Source organism: Pongo abelii, chromosome 13 (genome assembly GCF_028885655.2).
Source record: "Pongo abelii isolate AG06213 chromosome 13, NHGRI_mPonAbe1-v2.0_pri, whole genome shotgun sequence".
NCBI classification, from domain to species: Eukaryota; Metazoa; Chordata; class Mammalia; order Primates; family Hominidae; genus Pongo; species Pongo abelii.
The window spans coordinates 2438686-2462461 of NC_071998.2; positions in this window are offsets into that span (position 1 = coordinate 2438686).

Genomic DNA, 23776 nt, shown 5'->3' on the forward strand with positions numbered 1-23776 from the left:
GGAAAGGTGGTTTTGGAATTGGTTTCCCTCTAGTCTTACGTGATGCATCTCTACTATATTGCATTATAATAAAGCAAAGGGTCACTTGCTGACATAAAGCACAGGAGGCAGGAATGGAAGAGTCAACTTAGAGAAAAAAAGTGCTTTTCGGTTTTATTTTCATTTCTGCAGTTTGGAAAACAGTTTAACAGTTTAACAGATTTTGTGGCGGCTCACAAAAATACATATGAGCGTTGAAAATGTACAGAAGAACAACAATTGGGAGACATTTCCGGAAGCTTCAGTTTCTGAAACCCAGACATGAGCCTACAAGCTAAGACACGGCTACACCAGGCTTCAGCGTGAAACCATACAACTCCTGGGAAGGGCTTCCCTCTCTGAACGCAGCTACCTGTCCACAGGATGCTCTAGGCCCAGGCACCTTTATTCTTCCAACTAGAGAGACATAGAAAGATGCCTCCATATCCCATGAAGATGCCCAAGCATTTGGCCAAGGCTCCTATGAAACAGTCTGCTGTCCTCATCCAGGTAAGGGCAACTTCACATTTTCAGACACTAAGGTCGTGGGTAAATCCAGGGTGGACTGAGAGGCGGAAGCTCCAGCAAACACAGTCCTGTGGCTGGAAGATGAATGCAGTACTTATTCCTGCACCAACAGACCCTTGCCTCTGGCCTTGGGCCTAGAGCACGATTTTTTGGTAGTTGCTGTTGGGGAAGAGGCCCTTGGGCTTTAACCTGCGGACAGCCTCCCTTAAATGCTTGGGCTGCAGCGGGGGCGTTTCTCCCCACATCTCACACACGTCCAGGGCCTCTTCCACCACCTCTCCAAGAAAGACCTTGGCGATTCCAGCCATGGCAATGGCGGCGTTCTCAGACACCGAACTGCCGGTGATAGACTTCATCAGACCTGCAATGCGTGCTTTTGGGAAAGCTGACCGGCGACACACTTCGTAGCGGGCCAGCTGCTCCTCAGACATGGCAGACAGCAGGGCTGTCATCCTCTGAGCCTCCTCTGCATCCACGGTGGGCTTCCTCTCCTTCTTTCCTTTGGTATGTCTTTTCCGTCTTTTGGCGGCAGGAGGAGCTGAGGCTGAGGCCTCCTTGTCCCCTTCTGTGAGGTCCATGACATCCTCACTCCTGAGCTCACCTCCCTGATCCCTGGGTTCTTCCAATTTCCCACCTAGGTCCTCAGGGATTCCATCCTTCTTGCTGCCCTTCAGACCTCGGGGCATGGCGAACATCTCAGCAGACACACCTGTTTGCCTGCCCGTCTCCACGGGTGAGATTCAAGTCTGCCCCGTGACAGCAGCTGTAGAGGCAGAAGTTCTGGCTGGGGTGGTTTGATTACGGATCTGCAGCGAGAACCTTTCGAAGATTTTAGCTGCCGTGTTTCTGCTGAGCCACTTTAGCCATAACTGGACACAGCTCCCTGCCTCCCCTTCCCACACACAAACACACACGCTGAATTTTCTCACTTCCACAATGTGAAGAAACTTGTGGATGGAGAGTATATTAGTTTTACATCAATGCAGAATAAATTCTCACAAATTTTGGACACTTAAAACAAACCCCAGCTCAGAGGTCAGAAGTTCTACCAGTCCAAGTGACTGCCACCTGCTCAGAGCCACACGAGGGACCTCCGGGATGGGTCTGGCTGTGTGGTCGCTGCCTTCAAATGAGAAGGGTCTGGCTTCGATCTGACTCGAGGTGGTGGCAGAATTCAATGCCTTCGGGTTGTGAGCCCCAGGCCCACTTGTCTGTTCTGCCTGCTGCCGTGAGGACGCTCTCGGCTCCTGCAAGTGTTGCCCAGGTCTGGGCTGTGAGGCTCCCTGGGTCTGCACGGCCAGTGCCGGGGAATCTCCCACAGGGCAATGTCATCTCAGGGAGCTCCAGTCCTCCCTTATAAAGAGCTCGGATGATTGAACTAGACCCAGCCCTTAGCAGCTATTGGCTCAGGATATCCCTAAGGAAATCAGGGATTTGGGCGGGCTCATCAATTCACGCTTCCGCCCACCCCCAAGGGAGGGGCAGACACAGGGCGAGCCTCCGAGGGGCGGGAAATGCAGGGGGTATTTCAGAATTCAGTCTTAATCACAGAATCGCAAAGTTCACGTTTCACAACCATAAAGAAACTATTTACGCTAAAAATGAGACTTTTTAAGAAGTTGCACTTAGAAAACTTCAATGTCTGAGAAAAAAATATGCCTAACGCACAGGGAAACAGGTGGCTTATCCAATACTCTGGAAATAAAATGGGCTGGGTGAGGGGAATATGAAAATATTATTTCAATTTCATCTCATTTTATTTATTTATTTATGTACTTATTGATTTATTTTTGAGACAGAGTCTCCCTCTGTCCCCCAGGCTGGATTACAGTGTCCTGAGCTCAGCTCACTGCAGCCTCCGCATCCTGCGCTCAAGGCATTCTCCTGCCTCAGCCTCCAGAGTAGCTGGGACTAAATGAGCACGCCACCACGCCAGGCAAATTTTTGTCTTTTTTATAAAGTGTAGAGGAGGTTTCACCATTTGGGCCAGGGTGGTCTTCAACTGCCAACTTCAGATGATCTGCCCCAACTTGCCTTCCAAAGTGAAGGGACTATAGGCGTGAGCCACTGAGCCCAGACTATGATAGTTTCACACTGAAGCCTGAAGCTGCTCTGCCTTAGGATTTTTCCTGAGTTTTACTTTCTTGTCATGATGAGTTGCTAGTTCATATTTTCCGTTGGATCTTTTCGAAAGGTATTACTGATGACATTATGGCTTTCTCACAAAGAATACCACTTTGGTGAAACTATACTGAAATCAGGAGTACCTTATGTTTCCGATACTTATCAAGCACAATATTTGAACACGGCGTGGTAGGTGAAAGTGTAGGAAGCAGAATTTGGCAAACCCCATTTTTTTTCAATTTCGACGGTTTCAGGTTTTTGGTTTCAGCCAAACTGAAGAATGTCCTAATGAGCTGTCAATTCACAGGCCATTACAGACAATTTTTGAAACTACATCACACTGTAATTTAAGGAGTACGATTCTAAAGAAATTTGAACAATCTGGTGGTATTGCTAACACCAAACAAGGTTGTTCAGCTCTTTCATCTTTAAAAACAAACAAACAAAAACATGATGTGGAATTCTCTCATTTTACCAAACAGCCGTACGCTCCCTTGAATATGTGACTATGAAACCCAAGTAATTGGAAGAAAAAAAATAAAGGAAACACCTCATCAGTCTCATTAATAGTTTTGTTGAGAATAGTTTATTTTTCAAAAACTGCTGGCTATGTCTTGATATTTTTAGACACGGCTAAAGGTGAAATTGCATGAATCCTCTCTCTAACATTCATGCTACTTAAGAATCTTTTCCCAAGATTTGACTGCATTCATTTCATAAAAGCCCTGTCCTCTTCTCCCCTATATATCTATATTAGCACTCTGCCTTCTACCCTCTTCCATAGGAAACACAAATCCGTCAATTGATCACTTAAGCCTTTCCAGTATGGGTACAACATTTTCTGTAGTTGTACTCCTGAGATTTGTCCTTTATACTTCTAAAGACTAGAACCTAGATAATACATGCTTGCGAATAGTGGAGCTAGCTTGCTTAAACTTTATTTAGGCGTATGCTAATTACTTGTGGCGGGCAAAGGCAGGCAGTGAGGATGTTAAGCTTATCCCAAAATAGTCAATTTTGGAAAAGACACAAGTACAGGCCGGGCGCGGTGGCTCAGACCTGAAATCCCAGCACCTTGGGAGGTCTTCTCGCAGAAGGCCAGAGCGAGACCCCGGGGAAAAGATGCATCCCTGGCGTGATGGCCTGACGATGGCTTCCTGTGTCCCGCAACATGGGGAGTCTGCAGTGTGGCCGGTTTGGAAACTGGCAAGGAGAGCGAAGAGACAACATGCTGGTCTTCCACCCTTCCCTGGATGCCCGTGGGTGCCCGCAGATCTCCGGAAGCAAACAGTCAACATGCTCAGCCTTTCGGGTGCCGGAGAGACGTGAGCAACATGCCCCCTTGCAGAGGGCACAGCAGCGTGGAATCCCAAATCACGCTTCAGTTATCCTGAGGGTGGCTCCTCTGTGGTCGGGGCTGTCGGCCTGGCGCTCCGTTCCGAGGCTCAGCCTGGGGATGTGCGGTCTGTGAACCACGCGGTTGAAAACCCGAAGGCAACACGGGTCCCGGTCTTTTGTCTCTGAGGAAGCCGCCCGTTCCTTGGGCCACGGAATCGGGGCCAATGGGTGCCCCGCCGGCCCGACGCGGCGGCCGTGGGCCTAGCCCTCAGCCCGCGCCGGGCGCTTACCCTTTTCCCGGAGCGCGGGGGTCCCGTTGCTCCCGGAGGCCAAAGACCGTTTATTCTCTCTGCCTTCCTCCCTCTGTCCCTGGCTCCCTCCCGCCCGCCCTCTGTCCCTGCGTCGCTCTGTCTATCCCTCCGTTCCTAACTGCCTCCCTCTCTCTCCCTCCCTCCCTCCCTCCCTCCCTCCCTCCCTCCCTCCCTCCCTCCCAACTTCCCTCCGCCCATCCTTCGGCCCCTCTGGGTCTCCCGTTCGTCTCTCCATCTCTGCCCGCCTTCCCTCCCGCCTGGAACGGTCGGCATCGCCGGCGTGCGCGGGGCCTGGGGTCTGCGTTCAGCCGCCAGGCGCTCCACGGTGGCAGCTGGGAGGCTGCAGGGACACGGGCGGGCGGGCGGGCGGCCGGGCGACGGTGGAGCGGAGGCGCAGAGGAGGCGAGCCGCCGCCGGAGGGATGGCGGGCCCGGACGCTGCGCGGGCCCGGTGTTTCGCGGGAAGGGGGTCTCCACCCAGCCCAGGGGAAGACTCATTTTCCGGGGGTAGGGATTGGGGGGTGGGGGTGGCGAGGGGTCGGTCAGGCCGTGGCGGAAAGGCATGAGAGCTCTGCCCGGGCTGCTCCCAGAGCCTAGGCGGCTGCCCGCGAACCCGCGCGTGCGCAGCAGACGGCCCACCTGCTGGTACCTGGGCCGGCGCTGGGATCCCCGGGATGCCCAGGAAAGAATGGCATCTCTCCGCTCTGTGGAGTGTCTCACCGGGCCTAGACCTGGAAGGCAGGAATCGCAGGCGGGTCGGCCCGGAGGGAAGACACGCCCATCCACGCCGACCCAGGTGTTCCCCGCGAAAGAGAGGCCACCGGCCACCGCCCTGCACCGACCCCGTCCCAGCCCCGCGTCCTTTTAAAGCTCCTCCAGCAGAGCCCGGTATTCTTCCTCGCTGAGGGGTGGTTCCAGCGAGGCGGCCTCTTCCGTGGCCTCCAGCTCCCCAGGGGCCTCCGTTTCTAGGAAAGGCTGCGCCCGCTGCAGAAACTCCGGGCTCGCCAGGAGCTCATCCAGCAGGCGTAGGGGAGTGCAGACGAGCGCTCCGGCTCCCGGAGGAGCCGCGCCTGGGGGGGCGCCCGGATGGCTTGCACCTGCCACTGCCGCGCGCAGGCCTCCGGGGGCGCGGGCTGGGGAGGTGGGGCTTCCCCGGCTTGGGGTTCCCACGCAGCCCCGGCGACCTGGGGACCCTGGCCCCAGCCCCAACACGGACTCCCCTGGGACGCGAGGGGAGGGAAATGCAGGGGGTATTTCAGAATTCAGTCTTCCTCACAGAATCGCAAAGTTCACGTTTCACAACCATAAAGAAACTATTTACGCTAAAAATGAGACTTTTTATGAAGTTGCACTTAGAAAACTTCAATGTCTGAGAAAAAAATATCTCTAACGCACAGGGAAACTGGTGGTTTATCCAATACTCTGAAAATAAAATGGGCTGGGTGAGGGGAATATGAAAATATTATTTCAATTTCATCTCATTTTATTTATTTATGTACTTATTGATTTATTTTTGAGACAGAGTGTCCCTCTGTCCCTCAGGCTGGATTACAGTGTCCTGAGCTCAGCTCACTGCAGCCTCCGCATCCTGGGCTCAAGGCATTCTCCTGCCTCAGCCTCCAGAGTAGCTGGGACTAAATGAGCACGCCACCACGCCAGGCAAATTTTTGTCTTTTTTTTTTAAAGTGTAGAGGAGGTTTCACCATTTGGGCCAGGGTGGTCTTCAACTGCCGACTTCAGGTGATCTGCCCCAACTTGCCTTCCCAAAGTGAAGGGACTATAGGCATGAGCCACTGCGCCCAGACTATGATAGTTTCACACTGAAGCCTGAAGCTGCTCTGCCTTAGGATTTTTCCTGAGTTTTACTTTCTTGTCATGATGAGTTGCTAGTTCATGTTTTCCCTTGTTTCTTTTCGAAAGGCATTACTGATGAGATTATGGCTTTCTCACAAAGAATACCACTTTGGTGAAACTATATTGAAATCAGGAGTACCTTATGTTTCCGATACTTATCAAGCACAATATTTGAACACGGCGTGGTAGGTGAAAGTGTAGGAAGCAGAATTTGGCAATCCCCATATTTTTTCAATTTCGACGGTTTCAGGTTTTTGGTTTCAGCCAAACTGAAGAATGTCCTTATGAGCTGTCAATTCACAGGCCGTTACAGACAATTTTTGAAACTACATCACGGTGTAATTTAAGGAGTACGATTCTAAAGAAATTTGAACAATCTGGTGGTATTGCTAACACCAAACAAGGTTGTTCAGCTCTTTCATCTTTAAAAACAAACAAACAAAAACATGATGTGGAATTCTCTCATTTTACCAAATAGCCGTACGCTCCCTTGAATATGTGACTATGAAACCCAAGTAATTGGAAGAAGAAAAATAAAGGAAACACCTCATCAGTCTCATTAATAGTTTTGTTGAGAAGAGTTTATTTTTCAAAAACTGCTAGCTATGTCTTGATATTTTTAGACACGGCTAAAGCTGAAATTGCATGAATCCTCTCTCTAACATTCATGCTACTAAAGAAACTTTTCCCAAGATTTGACTGCATTCATTTCATAAAAGCCCTGTCCTCTTCTCCCCTATATATCTATATTAGCACTCTGCCTTCTACCCTCTTCCATAGGAAACACAAATCCGTCAATTGATCACTTAAGCCTTTCCAGTTTGGGTACAACATTTTCTGTAGTTGTACTCTTCAGATTTGTCCTTTATACTTCTAAAGACTAGACCCTAGATAATACATGCTTGGGAATAGTGGAGCTAGCTTGCTTAAACTTTATTTAGGCGTATGCTAATTACTTGTGGGGGGCAAAGGCAGGCAGTGAGGATGTTAAGCTTATCCCAAAATAGTCAATTTTGGAAAAGACACAAGTACAGGCCGGGCGTGGTGGCTCAGACCTGTAATCCCAGCACCTTGGGAGGCCGAGGCGGCCGGTCCCGAGGTCAGGAGATCGACACCATCCTGGCTAACACGGTGAAACCCCGTCTCTGCTAAACATACACAAATTAGCCGGGCGTGGTGGCAGGCGCTTGTAGTCCCAGCTACTCGGGAGGCTGAGGCAGGAGAAGAGCACGAACCCGGGAGGCGGAGCTGGCAGTGAGCCGAGATTGCGCCACTGCACTCCGGCCTGGGCGGCAGAGTGGGATTCTGCCTCAAAAAAGAAAGAAAAAAAAATCATCATATATATGAATGTGTGTGTGTGTGTGTGTGTGTGTCTGTGTGTGTGTGTGTACTCAGGTACACTCACTTTACTTCTGAGTTATCTCGTCACCACTTAACCAGCACCAATCAGAGACCACATTTTTCTAGGCAGTCTCCAAATGTACATTACAAATAGTAGCGTACTTTAAGGATAGTAATGAAGCTCCGGGAAAAATTGCTTGTCTCCACCTCAGCAGACCAACCTGCCTGAGCCAGCTTCTCTTTTCCTCTACTCTTCAGAAAGTGCTAGACCTGCAACATCTGACAGAATACAGCTTCCATGACTCCTCAGTGCCATGGAAAAGGAACGAGCTGAGAGCAATCTAAAGACTGGGAGATATTAAGTCTCTTGGATCTTAGTTCTTTTGGTTGCTCGAGCACTTTAATTCCCGAGAGAGCCCTCCCATCTCCATCAGTTCTTCCAGGAACCTGTACCCTCCTTGTGTCTCTAAGATACGCTGGTCTAACTTGTTACATGCCTTTACAAGAAAGTTGGTAAAAATAAAAGGAAAGCTGAACAACGTCACAATATGGAGGTATGAAACAGAATTTCCCCATACTTGGTAAAGTTTAGAAACTTGTGTAATACCCGAAGGCAGATTCTATGTACAATAAGTCCTAGTTTAAGAACAAGAGCTGAGGGTATGAGGAAATAAAACTATATTTTCCGGGAGTATCTCTGGCTTCAGGAAGAAAGAGCACATGTTACTCTCCATTCAATATTAGGGCTGAACTATGGGGTCTTTTCGATCCTTTTTGCTTACGCTCTGCGATTCAGGGGGCACATGGCAAAGGTAAACAGACTGAAACAGCACCGTGGATAGATGTGAGCTGTGCTGGGAAGATTCACGGTGATTCCCTAATAAATCTCAGGTCATTCTTCTGTAACAAAAAATTCCTCTTTTCCATCATCAAGGTAAAGCCGAGTATGTACAAGTAGAGTATGCGATAACTTTGTCACTCGTGACGAACCTAGTCGGTCCGATAATTTAACAAATTCTCCAATGTCTCTGCACTCAGGTTGGATATTCTGAGTGGGTCATCGGTAGAATGAATGAAATCAAGAATACTCTAAAGCAATGTTTGGAAGTCAATTTCAGTGTCTCCGGAAGCACTGGGAAAATCACCATGTGTAACGAACGTGAAGTATCCGCAGGCTCTCTCTGTGTCTTTGAAACTGCCCATGTGTTCATTAGAAACGGCGGCTTGAGGAAAGGTGGTTTTGGAATTGGTTTCCCTCTAGTCTTACGTGATGCATCTCTACTATATTGCATTATAATAAAGCAAAGGGTCACTTGCTGACATAAAGCACAGGAGGCAGGAATGGAAGAGTCAACTTAGAGAAAAAAAGTGCTTTTCGGTTTTATTTTCATTTCTGCAGTTTGGAAAACAGTTTAACAGTTTAACAGATTTTGTGGCGGCTCACAAAAATACATATGAGCGTTGAAAATGTACAGAAGAACAACAATTGGGAGACATTTCCGGAAGCTTCAGTTTCTGAAACCCAGACATGAGCCTACAAGCTAAGACACGGCTACACCAGGCTTCAGCGTGAAACCATACAACTCCTGGGAAGGGCTTCCCTCTCTGAACGCAGCTACCTGTCCACAGGATGCTCTAGGCCCAGGCACCTTTATTCTTCCAACTAGAGAGACATAGAAAGATGCCTCCATATCCCATGAAGATGCCCAAGCATTTGGCCAAGGCTCCTATGAAACAGTCTGCTGTCCTCATCCAGGTAAGGGCAACTTCACATTTTCAGACACTAAGGTCGTGGGTAAATCCAGGGTGGACTGAGAGGCGGAAGCTCCAGCAAACACAGTCCTGTGGCTGGAAGATGAATGCAGTACTTATTCCTGCACCAACAGACCCTTGCCTCTGGCCTTGGGCCTAGAGCACGATTTTTTGGTAGTTGCTGTTGGGGAAGAGGCCCTTGGGCTTTAACCTGCGGACAGCCTCCCTTAAATGCTTGGGCTGCAGCGGGGGCGTTTCTCCCCACATCTCACACACGTCCAGGGCCTCTTCCACCACCTCTCCAAGAAAGACCTTGGCGATTCCAGCCATGGCAATGGCGGCGTTCTCAGACACCGAACTGCCGGTGATAGACTTCATCAGACCTGCAATGCGTGCTTTTGGGAAAGCTGACCGGCGACACACTTCGTAGCGGGCCAGCTGCTCCTCAGACATGGCAGACAGCAGGGCTGTCATCCTCTGAGCCTCCTCTGCATCCACGGTGGGCTTCCTCTCCTTCTTTCCTTTGGTATGTCTTTTCCGTCTTTTGGCGGCAGGAGGAGCTGAGGCTGAGGCCTCCTTGTCCCCTTCTGTGAGGTCCATGACATCCTCACTCCTGAGCTCACCTCCCTGATCCCTGGGTTCTTCCAATTTCCCACCTAGGTCCTCAGGGATTCCATCCTTCTTGCTGCCCTTCAGACCTCGGGGCATGGCGAACATCTCAGCAGACACACCTGTTTGCCTGCCCGTCTCCACGGGTGAGATTCAAGTCTGCCCCGTGACAGCAGCTGTAGAGGCAGAAGTTCTGGCTGGGGTGGTTTGATTACGGATCTGCAGCGAGAACCTTTCGAAGATTTTAGCTGCCGTGTTTCTGCTGAGCCACTTTAGCCATAACTGGACACAGCTCCCTGCCTCCCCTTCCCACACACAAACACACACGCTGAATTTTCTCACTTCCACAATGTGAAGAAACTTGTGGATGGAGAGTATATTAGTTTTACATCAATGCAGAATAAATTCTCACAAATTTTGGACACTTAAAACAAACCCCAGCTCAGAGGTCAGAAGTTCTACCAGTCCAAGTGACTGCCACCTGCTCAGAGCCACACGAGGGACCTCCGGGATGGGTCTGGCTGTGTGGTCGCTGCCTTCAAATGAGAAGGGTCTGGCTTCGATCTGACTCGAGGTGGTGGCAGAATTCAATGCCTTCGGGTTGTGAGCCCCAGGCCCACTTGTCTGTTCTGCCTGCTGCCGTGAGGACGCTCTCGGCTCCTGCAAGTGTTGCCCAGGTCTGGGCTGTGAGGCTCCCTGGGTCTGCACGGCCAGTGCCGGGGAATCTCCCACAGGGCAATGTCATCTCAGGGAGCTCCAGTCCTCCCTTATAAAGAGCTCGGATGATTGAACTAGACCCAGCCCTTAGCAGCTATTGGCTCAGGATATCCCTAAGGAAATCAGGGATTTGGGCGGGCTCATCAATTCACGCTTCCGCCCACCCCCAAGGGAGGGGCAGACACAGGGCGAGCCTCCGAGGGGCGGGAAATGCAGGGGGTATTTCAGAATTCAGTCTTAATCACAGAATCGCAAAGTTCACGTTTCACAACCATAAAGAAACTATTTACGCTAAAAATGAGACTTTTTAAGAAGTTGCACTTAGAAAACTTCAATGTCTGAGAAAAAAATATGCCTAACGCACAGGGAAACAGGTGGCTTATCCAATACTCTGGAAATAAAATGGGCTGGGTGAGGGGAATATGAAAATATTATTTCAATTTCATCTCATTTTATTTATTTATTTATGTACTTATTGATTTATTTTTGAGACAGAGTCTCCCTCTGTCCCCCAGGCTGGATTACAGTGTCCTGAGCTCAGCTCACTGCAGCCTCCGCATCCTGCGCTCAAGGCATTCTCCTGCCTCAGCCTCCAGAGTAGCTGGGACTAAATGAGCACGCCACCACGCCAGGCAAATTTTTGTCTTTTTTATAAAGTGTAGAGGAGGTTTCACCATTTGGGCCAGGGTGGTCTTCAACTGCCAACTTCAGATGATCTGCCCCAACTTGCCTTCCAAAGTGAAGGGACTATAGGCGTGAGCCACTGAGCCCAGACTATGATAGTTTCACACTGAAGCCTGAAGCTGCTCTGCCTTAGGATTTTTCCTGAGTTTTACTTTCTTGTCATGATGAGTTGCTAGTTCATATTTTCCGTTGGATCTTTTCGAAAGGTATTACTGATGACATTATGGCTTTCTCACAAAGAATACCACTTTGGTGAAACTATACTGAAATCAGGAGTACCTTATGTTTCCGATACTTATCAAGCACAATATTTGAACACGGCGTGGTAGGTGAAAGTGTAGGAAGCAGAATTTGGCAAACCCCATTTTTTTTCAATTTCGACGGTTTCAGGTTTTTGGTTTCAGCCAAACTGAAGAATGTCCTAATGAGCTGTCAATTCACAGGCCATTACAGACAATTTTTGAAACTACATCACACTGTAATTTAAGGAGTACGATTCTAAAGAAATTTGAACAATCTGGTGGTATTGCTAACACCAAACAAGGTTGTTCAGCTCTTTCATCTTTAAAAACAAACAAACAAAAACATGATGTGGAATTCTCTCATTTTACCAAACAGCCGTACGCTCCCTTGAATATGTGACTATGAAACCCAAGTAATTGGAAGAAAAAAAATAAAGGAAACACCTCATCAGTCTCATTAATAGTTTTGTTGAGAATAGTTTATTTTTCAAAAACTGCTGGCTATGTCTTGATATTTTTAGACACGGCTAAAGGTGAAATTGCATGAATCCTCTCTCTAACATTCATGCTACTTAAGAATCTTTTCCCAAGATTTGACTGCATTCATTTCATAAAAGCCCTGTCCTCTTCTCCCCTATATATCTATATTAGCACTCTGCCTTCTACCCTCTTCCATAGGAAACACAAATCCGTCAATTGATCACTTAAGCCTTTCCAGTATGGGTACAACATTTTCTGTAGTTGTACTCCTGAGATTTGTCCTTTATACTTCTAAAGACTAGAACCTAGATAATACATGCTTGCGAATAGTGGAGCTAGCTTGCTTAAACTTTATTTAGGCGTATGCTAATTACTTGTGGCGGGCAAAGGCAGGCAGTGAGGATGTTAAGCTTATCCCAAAATAGTCAATTTTGGAAAAGACACAAGTACAGGCCGGGCGCGGTGGCTCAGACCTGAAATCCCAGCACCTTGGGAGGTCTTCTCGCAGAAGGCCAGAGCGAGACCCCGGGGAAAAGATGCATCCCTGGCGTGATGGCCTGACGATGGCTTCCTGTGTCCCGCAACATGGGGAGTCTGCAGTGTGGCCGGTTTGGAAACTGGCAAGGAGAGCGAAGAGACAACATGCTGGTCTTCCACCCTTCCCTGGATGCCCGTGGGTGCCCGCAGATCTCCGGAAGCAAACAGTCAACATGCTCAGCCTTTCGGGTGCCGGAGAGACGTGAGCAACATGCCCCCTTGCAGAGGGCACAGCAGCGTGGAATCCCAAATCACGCTTCAGTTATCCTGAGGGTGGCTCCTCTGTGGTCGGGGCTGTCGGCCTGGCGCTCCGTTCCGAGGCTCAGCCTGGGGATGTGCGGTCTGTGAACCACGCGGTTGAAAACCCGAAGGCAACACGGGTCCCGGTCTTTTGTCTCTGAGGAAGCCGCCCGTTCCTTGGGCCACGGAATCGGGGCCAATGGGTGCCCCGCCGGCCCGACGCGGCGGCCGTGGGCCTAGCCCTCAGCCCGCGCCGGGCGCTTACCCTTTTCCCGGAGCGCGGGGGTCCCGTTGCTCCCGGAGGCCAAAGACCGTTTATTCTCTCTGCCTTCCTCCCTCTGTCCCTGGCTCCCTCCCGCCCGCCCTCTGTCCCTGCGTCGCTCTGTCTATCCCTCCGTTCCTAACTGCCTCCCTCTCTCTCCCTCCCTCCCTCCCTCCCTCCCTCCCTCCCTCCCTCCCTCCCTCCCAACTTCCCTCCGCCCATCCTTCGGCCCCTCTGGGTCTCCCGTTCGTCTCTCCATCTCTGCCCGCCTTCCCTCCCGCCTGGAACGGTCGGCATCGCCGGCGTGCGCGGGGCCTGGGGTCTGCGTTCAGCCGCCAGGCGCTCCACGGTGGCAGCTGGGAGGCTGCAGGGACACGGGCGGGCGGGCGGGCGGCCGGGCGACGGTGGAGCGGAGGCGCAGAGGAGGCGAGCCGCCGCCGGAGGGATGGCGGGCCCGGACGCTGCGCGGGCCCGGTGTTTCGCGGGAAGGGGGTCTCCACCCAGCCCAGGGGAAGACTCATTTTCCGGGGGTAGGGATTGGGGGGTGGGGGTGGCGAGGGGTCGGTCAGGCCGTGGCGGAAAGGCATGAGAGCTCTGCCCGGGCTGCTCCCAGAGCCTAGGCGGCTGCCCGCGAACCCGCGCGTGCGCAGCAGACGGCCCACCTGCTGGTACCTGGGCCGGCGCTGGGATCCCCGGGATGCCCAGGAAAGAATGGCATCTCTCCGCTCTGTGGAGTGTCTCACCGGGCCTAGACCTGGAAGGCAGGAATCGCAGGCGGGTCGGCCCGGAGGGAAGACACGCCCATCCACGCCGACCCAGGTGTTCCCCGCGAAAGAGAGGCCACCGGCCACCGCCCTGCACCGACCCCGTCCCAGCCCCGCGTCCTTTTAAAGCTCCTCCAGCAGAGCCCGGTATTCTTCCTCGCTGAGGGGTGGTTCCAGCGAGGCGGCCTCTTCCGTGGCCTCCAGCTCCCCAGGGGCCTCCGTTTCTAGGAAAGGCTGCGCCCGCTGCAGAAACTCCGGGCTCGCCAGGAGCTCATCCAGCAGGCGTAGGGGAGTGCAGACGAGCGCTCCGGCTCCCGGAGGAGCCGCGCCTGGGGGGGCGCCCGGATGGCTTGCACCTGCCACTGCCGCGCGCAGGCCTCCGGGGGCGCGGGCTGGGGAGGTGGGGCTTCCCCGGCTTGGGGTTCCCACGCAGCCCCGGCGACCTGGGGACCCTGGCCCCAGCCCCAACACGGACTCCCCTGGGACGCGAGGGGAGGGAAATGCAGGGGGTATTTCAGAATTCAGTCTTCCTCACAGAATCGCAAAGTTCACGTTTCACAACCATAAAGAAACTATTTACGCTAAAAATGAGACTTTTTATGAAGTTGCACTTAGAAAACTTCAATGTCTGAGAAAAAAATATCTCTAACGCACAGGGAAACTGGTGGTTTATCCAATACTCTGAAAATAAAATGGGCTGGGTGAGGGGAATATGAAAATATTATTTCAATTTCATCTCATTTTATTTATTTATGTACTTATTGATTTATTTTTGAGACAGAGTGTCCCTCTGTCCCTCAGGCTGGATTACAGTGTCCTGAGCTCAGCTCACTGCAGCCTCCGCATCCTGGGCTCAAGGCATTCTCCTGCCTCAGCCTCCAGAGTAGCTGGGACTAAATGAGCACGCCACCACGCCAGGCAAATTTTTGTCTTTTTTTTTTAAAGTGTAGAGGAGGTTTCACCATTTGGGCCAGGGTGGTCTTCAACTGCCGACTTCAGGTGATCTGCCCCAACTTGCCTTCCCAAAGTGAAGGGACTATAGGCATGAGCCACTGCGCCCAGACTATGATAGTTTCACACTGAAGCCTGAAGCTGCTCTGCCTTAGGATTTTTCCTGAGTTTTACTTTCTTGTCATGATGAGTTGCTAGTTCATGTTTTCCCTTGTTTCTTTTCGAAAGGCATTACTGATGAGATTATGGCTTTCTCACAAAGAATACCACTTTGGTGAAACTATATTGAAATCAGGAGTACCTTATGTTTCCGATACTTATCAAGCACAATATTTGAACACGGCGTGGTAGGTGAAAGTGTAGGAAGCAGAATTTGGCAATCCCCATATTTTTTCAATTTCGACGGTTTCAGGTTTTTGGTTTCAGCCAAACTGAAGAATGTCCTTATGAGCTGTCAATTCACAGGCCGTTACAGACAATTTTTGAAACTACATCACGGTGTAATTTAAGGAGTACGATTCTAAAGAAATTTGAACAATCTGGTGGTATTGCTAACACCAAACAAGGTTGTTCAGCTCTTTCATCTTTAAAAACAAACAAACAAAAACATGATGTGGAATTCTCTCATTTTACCAAATAGCCGTACGCTCCCTTGAATATGTGACTATGAAACCCAAGTAATTGGAAGAAGAAAAATAAAGGAAACACCTCATCAGTCTCATTAATAGTTTTGTTGAGAAGAGTTTATTTTTCAAAAACTGCTAGCTATGTCTTGATATTTTTAGACACGGCTAAAGCTGAAATTGCATGAATCCTCTCTCTAACATTCATGCTACTAAAGAAACTTTTCCCAAGATTTGACTGCATTCATTTCATAAAAGCCCTGTCCTCTTCTCCCCTATATATCTATATTAGCACTCTGCCTTCTACCCTCTTCCATAGGAAACACAAATCCGTCAATTGATCACTTAAGCCTTTCCAGTTTGGGTACAACATTTTCTGTAGTTGTACTCTTCAGATTTGTCCTTTATACTTCTAAAGACTAGACCCTAGATAATACATGCTTGGGAATAGTGGAGCTAGCTTGCTTAAACTTTATTTAGGCGTATGCTAATTACTTGTGGGGGGCAAAGGCAGGCAGTGAGGATGTTAAGCTTATCCCAAAATAGTCAATTTTGGAAAAGACACAAGTACAGGCCGGGCGTGGTGGCTCAGACCTGTAATCCCAGCACCTTGGGAGGCCGAGGCGGCCGGTCACGAGGTCAGGAGATCGACACCATCCTGGCTAACACGGTGAAACCCCGTCTCTGCTAAACATACACAAATTAGCCGGGCGTGGTGGCAGGCGCTTGTAGTCCCAGCTACTCGGGAGGCTGAGGCAGGAGAAGAGCACGAACCCGGGAGGCGGAGCTGGCAGTGAGCCGAGATTGCGCCACTGCACTCCGGCCTGGGCGGCAGAGTGGGATTCTGCCTCAAAAAAGAAAGAAAAAAAAATCATCATATATATGAATGTGTGTGTGTGTGTGTGTGTGTGTCTGTGTGTGTGTGTGTACTCAGGTACACTCACTTTACTTCTGAGTTATCTCGTCACCACTTAACCAGCACCAATCAGAGACCACATTTTTCTAGGCAGTCTCCAAATGTACATTACAAATAGTAGCGTACTTTAAGGATAGTAATGAAGCTCCGGGAAAAATTGCTTGTCTCCACCTCAGCAGACCAACCTGCCTGAGCCAGCTTCTCTTTTCCTCTACTCTTCAGAAAGTGCTAGACCTGCAACATCTGACAGAATACAGCTTCCATGACTCCTCAGTGCCATGGAAAAGGAACGAGCTGAGAGCAATCTAAAGACTGGGAGATATTAAGTCTCTTGGATCTTAGTTCTTTTGGTTGCTCGAGCACTTTAATTCCCGAGAGAGCCCTCCCATCTCCATCAGTTCTTCCAGGAACCTGTACCCTCCTTGTGTCTCTAAGATACGCTGGTCTAACTTGTTACATGCCTTTACAAGAAAGTTGGTAAAAATAAAAGGAAAGCTGAACAACGTCACAATATGGAGGTATGAAACAGAATTTCCCCATACTTGGTAAAGTTTAGAAACTTGTGTAATACCCGAAGGCAGATTCTATGTACAATAAGTCCTAGTTTAAGAACAAGAGCTGAGGGTATGAGGAAATAAAACTATATTTTCCGGGAGTATCTCTGGCTTCAGGAAGAAAGAGCACATGTTACTCTCCATTCAATATTAGGGCTGAACTATGGGGTCTTTTCGATCCTTTTTGCTTACGCTCTGCGATTCAGGGGGCACATGGCAAAGGTAAACAGACTGAAACAGCACCGTGGATAGATGTGAGCTGTGCTGGGAAGATTCACGGTGATTCCCTAATAAATCTCAGGTCATTCTTCTGTAACAAAAAATTCCTCTTTTCCATCATCAAGGTAAAGCCGAGTATGTACAAGTAGAGTATGCGATAACTTTGTCACTCGTGACGAACCTAGTCGGTCCGATACTTTAACAACTTCTCCAATGTCTCTGCACTCAGGTTGGATATTCTGAGTGGGTCATCGGTAGAATGAATGAAATCAAGAATACTCTAAAGCAATGTTTGGAAGTCAATTTCAGTGTCTCCGGAAGCACTGGGAAAATCACCATGTGTAACGAACGTGAAGTATCCGCAGGCTCTCTCTGTGTCTTTGAAACTGCCCATGTGTTCATTAGAAACGGCGGCTTGAGGAAAGGTGGTTTTGGAATTGGTTTCCCTCTAGTCTTACGTGATGCATCTCTACTATATTGCATTATAATAAAGCAAAGGGTCACTTGCTGACATAAAGCACAGGAGGCAGGAATGGAAGAGTCAACTTAGAGAAAAAAAGTGCTTTTCGGTTTTATTTTCATTTCTGCAGTTTGGAAAACAGTTTAACAGTTTAACAGATTTTGTGGCGGCTCACAAAAATACATATGAGCGTTGAAAATGTACAGAAGAACAACAATTGGGAGACATTTCCGGAAGCTTCAGTTTCTGAAACCCAGACATGAGCCTACAAGCTAAGACACGGCTACACCAGGCTTCAGCGTGAAACCATACAACTCCTGGGAAGGGCTTCCCTCTCTGAACGCAGCTACCTGTCCACAGGATGCTCTAGGCCCAGGCACCTTTATTCTTCCAACTAGAGAGACATAGAAAGATGCCTCCATATCCCATGAAGATGCCCAAGCATTTGGCCAAGGCTCCTATGAAACAGTCTGCTGTCCTCATCCAGGTAAGGGCAACTTCACATTTTCAGACACTAAGGTCGTGGGTAAATCCAGGGTGGACTGAGAGGCGGAAGCTCCAGCAAACACAGTCCTGTGGCTGGAAGATGAATGCAGTACTTATTCCTGCACCAACAGACCCTTGCCTCTGGCCTTGGGCCTAGAGCACGATTTTTTGGTAGTTGCTGTTGGGGAAGAGGCCCTTGGGCTTTAACCTGCGGACAGCCTCCCTTAAATGCTTGGGCTGCAGCGGGGGCGTTTCTCCCCACATCTCACACACGTCCAGGGCCTCTTCCACCACCTCTCCAAGAAAGACCTTGGCGATTCCAGCCATGGCAATGGCGGCGTTCTCAGACACCGAACTGCCGGTGATAGACTTCATCAGACCTGCAATGCGTGCTTTTGGGAAAGCTGACCGGCGACACACTTCGTAGCGGGCCAGCTGCTCCTCAGACATGGCAGACAGCAGGGCTGTCATCCTCTGAGCCTCCTCTGCATCCACGGTGGGCTTCCTCTCCTTCTTTCCTTTGGTATGTCTTTTCCGTCTTTTGGCGGCAGGAGGAGCTGAGGCTGAGGCCTCCTTGTCCCCTTCTGTGAGGTCCATGACATCCTCACTCCTGAGCTCACCTCCCTGATCCCTGGGTTCTTCCAATTTCCCACCTAGGTCCTCAGGGATTCCATCCTTCTTGCTGCCCTTCAGACCTCGGGGCATGGCGAACATCTCAGCAGACACACCTGTTTGCCTGCCCGTCTCCACGGGTGAGATTCAAGTCTGCCCCGTGACAGCAGCTGTAGAGGCAGAAGTTCTGGCTGGGGTGGTTTGATTACGGATCTGCAGCGAGAACCTTTCGAAGATTTTAGCTGCCGTGTTTCTGCTGAGCCACTTTAGCCATAACTGGACACAGCTCCCTGCCTCCCCTTCCCACACACAAACACACACGCTGAATTTTCTCACTTCCACAATGTGAAGAAACTTGTGGATGGAGAGTATATTAGTTTTACATCAATGCAGAATAAATTCTCACAAATTTTGGACACTTAAAACAAACCCCAGCTCAGAGGTCAGAAGTTCTACCAGTCCAAGTGACTGCCACCTGCTCAGAGCCACACGAGGGACCTCCGGGATGGGTCTGGCTGTGTGGTCGCTGCCTTCAAATGAGAAGGGTCTGGCTTCGATCTGACTCGAGGAGGTGGCAGAATTCAATGCCTTCGGGTTGTGAGCCCCAGGCCCACTTGTCTGTTCTGCCTGCTGCCGTGAGGACGCTCTCGGCTCCTGCAAGTGTTGCCCAGGTCTGGGCTGTGAGGCTCCCTGGGTCTGCACGGCCAGTGCCGGGGAATCTCCCACAGGGCAATGTCATCTCAGGGAGCTCCAGTCCTCCCTTATAAAGAGCTCGGATGATTGAACTAGACCCAGCCCTTAGCAGCTATTGGCTCAGGATATCCCTAAGGAAATCAGGGATTTGGGCGGGCTCATCAATTCACGCTTCCGCCCACCCCCAAGGGAGGGGCAGACACAGGGCGAGCCTCCGAGGGGCGGGAAATGCAGGGGGTATTTCAGAATTCAGTCTTAATCACAGAATCGCAAAGTTCACGTTTCACAACCATAAAGAAACTATTTACGCTAAAAATGAGACTTTTTAAGAAGTTGCACTTAGAAAACTTCAATGTCTGAGAAAAAAATATGCCTAACGCACAGGGAAACAGGTGGCTTATCCAATACTCTGGAAATAAAATGGGCTGGGTGAGGGGAATATGAAAATATTATTTCAATTTCATCTCATTTTATTTATTTATTTATGTACTTATTGATTTATTTTTGAGACAGAGTCTCCCTCTGTCCCCCAGGCTGGATTACAGTGTCCTGAGCTCAGCTCACTGCAGCCTCCGCATCCTGCGCTCAAGGCATTCTCCTGCCTCAGCCTCCAGAGTAGCTGGGACTAAATGAGCACGCCACCACGCCAGGCAAATTTTTGTCTTTTTTATAAAGTGTAGAGGAGGTTTCACCATTTGGGCCAGGGTGGTCTTCAACTGCCAACTTCAGATGATCTGCCCCAACTTGCCTTCCAAAGTGAAGGGACTATAGGCGTGAGCCACTGAGCCCAGACTATGATAGTTTCACACTGAAGCCTGAAGCTGCTCTGCCTTAGGATTTTTCCTGAGTTTTACTTTCTTGTCATGATGAGTTGCTAGTTCATATTTTCCGTTGGATCTTTTCGAAAGGTATTACTGATGACATTATGGCTTTCTCACAAAGAATACCACTTTGGTGAAACTATACTGAAATCAGGAGTACCTTATGTTTCCGATACTTATCAAGCACAATATTTGAACACGGCGTGGTAGGTGAAAGTGTAGGAAGCAGAATTTGGCAAACCCCATTTTTTTTCAATTTCGACGGTTTCAGGTTTTTGGTTTCAGCCAAACTGAAGAATGTCCTAATGAGCTGTCAATTCACAGGCCATTACAGACAATTTTTGAAACTACATCACACTGTAATTTAAGGAGTACGATTCTAAAGAAATTTGAACAATCTGGTGGTATTGCTAACACCAAACAAGGTTGTTCAGCTCTTTCATCTTTAAAAACAAACAAACAAAAACATGATGTGGAATTCTCTCATTTTACCAAACAGCCGTACGCTCCCTTGAATATGTGACTATGAAACCCAAGTAATTGGAAGAAAAAAAATAAAGGAAACACCTCATCAGTCTCATTAATAGTTTTGTTGAGAATAGTTTATTTTTCAAAAACTGCTGGCTATGTCTTGATATTTTTAGACACGGCTAAAGGTGAAATTGCATGAATCCTCTCTTTAACATTCATGCTACTTAAGAATCTTTTCCCAAGATTTGACTGCATTCATTTCATAAAAGCCCTGTCCTCTTCTCCCCTATATATCTATATTAGCACTCTGCCTTCTACCCTCTTCCATAGGAAACACAAATCCGTCAATTGATCACTTAAGCCTTTCCAGTATGGGTACAACATTTTCTGTAGTTGTACTCCTGAGATTTGTCCTTTATACTTCTAAAGACTAGAACCTAGATAATACATGCTTGCGAATAGTGGAGCTAGCTTGCTTAAACTTTATTTAGGCGTATGCTAATTACTTGTGGCGGGCAAAGGCAGGCAGTGAGGATGTTAAGCTTATCCCAAAATAGTCAATTTTGGAAAAGACACAAGTACAGGCCGGGCGCGGTGGCTCAGACCTGAAATCCCAGCACCTTGGGAGGTCTTCTCGCAGAAGGCCAGAGCGAGACCCCGGGGAAAAGATGCATCCCTGGCGTGATGGCCTGACGATGGCTTCCTGTGTCCCGCAACATGGGGAGTCTGCAGTGTGGCCGGTTTGGAAACTGGCAAGGAGAGCGAAGAGACAACATGCTGGTCTTCCACCCTTCCCTGGATGCCCGTGGGTGCCCGCAGATCTCCGGAAGCAAACAGTCAACATGCTCAGCCTTTCGGGTGCCGGAGAGACGTGAGCAACATGCCCCCTTGCAGAGGGCACAGCAGCGTGGAATCCCAAATCACGCTTCAGTTATCCTGAGGGTGGCTCCTCTGTGGTCGGGGCTGTCGGCCTGGCGCTCCGTTCCGAGGCTCAGCCTGGGGATGTGCGGTCTGTGAACCACGCGGTTGAAAACCCGAAGGCAACACGGGTCCCGGTCTTTTGTCTCTGAGGAAGCCGCCCGTTCCTTGGGCCACGGAATCGGGGCCAATGGGTGCCCCGCCGGCCCGACGCGGCGGCCGTGGGCCTAGCCCTCAGCCCGCGCCGGGCGCTTACCCTTTTCCCGGAGCGCGGGGGTCCCGTTGCTCCCGGAGGCCAAAGACCGTTTATTCTCTCTGCCTTCCTCCCTCTGTCCCTGGCTCCCTCCCGCCCGCCCTCTGTCCCTGCGTCGCTCTGTCTATCCCTCCGTTCCTAACTGCCTCCCTCTCTCTCCCTCCCTCCCTCCCTCCCTCCCTCCCTCCCTCCCTCCCTCCCTCCCAACTTCCCTCCGCCCATCCTTCGGCCCCTCTGGGTCTCCCGTTCGTCTCTCCATCTCTGCCCGCCTTCCCTCCCGCCTGGAACGGTCGGCATCGCCGGCGTGCGCGGGGCCTGGGGTCTGCGTTCAGCCGCCAGGCGCTCCACGGTGGCAGCTGGGAGGCTGCAGGGACACGGGCGGGCGGGCGGGCGGCCGGGCGACGGTGGAGCGGAGGCGCAGAGGAGGCGAGCCGCCGCCGGAGGGATGGCGGGCCCGGACGCTGCGCGGGCCCGGTGTTTCGCGGGAAGGGGGTCTCCACCCAGCCCAGGGGAAGACTCATTTTCCGGGGGTAGGGATTGGGGGGTGGGGGTGGCGAGGGGTCGGTCAGGCCGTGGCGGAAAGGCATGAGAGCTCTGCCCGGGCTGCTCCCAGAGCCTAGGCGGCTGCCCGCGAACCCGCGCGTGCGCAGCAGACGGCCCACCTGCTGGTACCTGGGCCGGCGCTGGGATCCCCGGGATGCCCAGGAAAGAATGGCATCTCTCCGCTCTGTGGAGTGTCTCACCGGGCCTAGACCTGGAAGGCAGGAATCGCAGGCGGGTCGGCCCGGAGGGAAGACACGCCCATCCACGCCGACCCAGGTGTTCCCCGCGAAAGAGAGGCCACCGGCCACCGCCCTGCACCGACCCCGTCCCAGCCCCGCGTCCTTTTAAAGCTCCTCCAGCAGAGCCCGGTATTCTTCCTCGCTGAGGGGTGGTTCCAGCGAGGCGGCCTCTTCCGTGGCCTCCAGCTCCCCAGGGGCCTCCGTTTCTAGGAAAGGCTGCGCCCGCTGCAGAAACTCCGGGCTCGCCAGGAGCTCATCCAGCAGGCGTAGGGGAGTGCAGACGAGCGCTCCGGCTCCCGGAGGAGCCGCGCCTGGGGGGGCGCCCGGATGGCTTGCACCTGCCACTGCCGCGCGCAGGCCTCCGGGGGCGCGGGCTGGGGAGGTGGGGCTTCCCCGGCTTGGGGTTCCCACGCAGCCCCGGCGACCTGGGGACCCTGGCCCCAGCCCCAACACGGACTCCCCTGGGACGCGAGGGGAGGGAAATGCAGGGGGTATTTCAGAATTCAGTCTTCCTCACAGAATCGCAAAGTTCACGTTTCACAACCATAAAGAAACTATTTACGCTAAAAATGAGACTTTTTATGAAGTTGCACTTAGAAAACTTCAATGTCTGAGAAAAAAATATCTCTAACGCACAGGGAAACTGGTGGTTTATCCAATACTCTGAAAATAAAATGGGCTGGGTGAGGGGAATATGAAAATATTATTTCAATTTCATCTCATTTTATTTATTTATGTACTTATTGATTTATTTTTGAGACAGAGTGTCCCTCTGTCCCTCAGGCTGGATTACAGTGTCCTGAGCTCAGCTCACTGCAGCCTCCGCATCCTGGGCTCAAGGCATTCTCCTGCCTCAGCCTCCAGAGTAGCTGGGACTAAATGAGCACGCCACCACGCCAGGCAAATTTTTGTCTTTTTTTTTTAAAGTGTAGAGGAGGTTTCACCATTTGGGCCAGGGTGGTCTTCAACTGCCGACTTCAGGTGATCTGCCCCAACTTGCCTTCCCAAAGTGAAGGGACTATAGGCATGAGCCACTGCGCCCAGACTATGATAGTTTCACACTGAAGCCTGAAGCTGCTCTGCCTTAGGATTTTTCCTGAGTTTTACTTTCTTGTCATGATGAGTTGCTAGTTCATGTTTTCCCTTGTTTCTTTTCGAAAGGCATTACTGATGAGATTATGGCTTTCTCACAAAGAATACCACTTTGGTGAAACTAT